Raw genomic sequence first — 1,863 nt, 5'->3', positions numbered from 1 at the left:
ATACATCCAGAATACAGAATATTATTCAGTGCTAAAAAAGAAATGAGCTGTCAAAGCATGAAAACACATGACGAAACCATAAATGCATATTGCTGAAAGAAAAGAAGAAAGAAACCAATCGGAAAAGACTATTCACGGTATTAGGTTCTACTCTATGACATTCTGGAAAAGGCAAAACTATGGAGACAGCTAAAATATCAGTGGTTCCCAGAGGTGAGTGGGTAGGCAAGGAGGAGCACAGAGGATTTTTAGAGCAGTGAAACTAGCCTGTAGAGGACTGTCGTTGTGGGTATGTCATAGACTTGTCAAAGTTCAAATAATGTCCAGCACCAAAACTGAACCCTAATGTAAACTATAGTATCAACTACATGGCTGATACTGATGCATCAATGTAAGTTCACCAATTATAAGAAAAAAAAAATGCACCAATCTGGTGGGGGATATTGATAATGAGGGAGGCTGTCTTTGTGGGTGCAGGGGGTATATGGGAAATATCTACACTTTCTGCTCAATTCTGTGGTGAACCTTAAACCTTAAAAAATAAAGTCTTTTAAAAAATAAGAATAGCTGTATCTGAGTGGTAGGAAAATGACCATGTTCATTTTTTTTATAACAGCTAAGGTATATTGAATGTTACATGTACTAATTAACCTTCCCATTGAATCTTCTGTTTCTCAAAATTTCTGCAATAAATGTATTACTTCTGTCACCAGAGAATTTCATTTGTAAATATGTATTTAGAAAATAGATTCTATTAAGATGAAAGTCTTCAGGTTGGTGATGATTCTAGGAGCTACTAACTACAAGCGAGATTTTGTTCGAAGGATTAAGGATGTTTCACTGGGAAAGGGGGATTTTGGGATGAGACATGATGACTATCTCCACATATTTGAAACACACTCAGTTGGAAAACGAGTTGGACTCTTGTCTCCACGGCTTCCAAAAGTGGACTGTAACCAATGAGTGAAAATCCTAGGAAGGCAAGTTTGGGCTCAGTATAAGAACGCCTTTTCACACAATGCTATCCGAAAACACAATTCATCTAAATCAGCAGGTATTTATGAATTTATGCATCCAGAAGAAGTTTAGAAGAGTACGAGTCTAAGGCCACTTCCAACTCCAAAATTCTGCCTTTATTTGTATTAATGCAGATTAGTCGGAGTGAAGAGCTAAGGTCTACTACCTTTTCGTTGTTTCCTTGTTTTTCTTTAATCGTTTTTAAGATGGAATTCGGTGTCACCCTTGGGAAAAAACAATGTGGTGTCTGGGTAAGCGAGGAACTGTGAAACGTACAGACTGCTTCAGTGCAATTTTGATATTGGTACCAGGAAACAGAAAGGCATAAAAAGGAAAAGTTAAAAGAGCTATTTTTATAGCAATTAGATGACAGAATGCCAAGCTGATTTAAATATTATTCACTCAAGTTGGTTCTCACCCCCACCCCGTCCTTCCTTCAATTTTCCCCACTTTCCGTGCTCTGGTCTTTTCACACTATTGACTTTCTCCTGCCATCAGGCTCAGCCCCGTCCGCCGCGTTGCCACCCGCAAGCCACAGGCTTCCTCCGGCTCTGAATTGCTTTATTTTGTAAAGCAGAGACGTCTATCTTAACTTTGTCGAGCAACAGATCTCGCCTAGACTCTGATTCACATTCGACCGTTTACCGTAGGACACCAGCCTCCCGCTGCTCACCGGCTCTCGCACAATGGGAGTCCTTGAAGCCCTCTGTCCCCAGGTCTGGTGGCTGCGAATCCTGGCAAAGCCCAGGAGCCCGCGCAGGGCACCTTCAGCGCGTGGGCGGGGCGGGCGCAGGTCTCCAGCCAGAGGGCGCGGCACCCACCCCGAGCAGACGCCCCGAAGAACCC

Source organism: Herpailurus yagouaroundi, unplaced genomic scaffold (assembly GCF_014898765.1).
Source record: "Herpailurus yagouaroundi ecotype Mexico unplaced genomic scaffold, PumYag 139, whole genome shotgun sequence".
In the NCBI taxonomy this organism is placed as follows: Eukaryota; Metazoa; Chordata; class Mammalia; order Carnivora; family Felidae; genus Herpailurus; species Herpailurus yagouaroundi.
Note: the sequence above shows the minus strand (reverse complement) of the source record.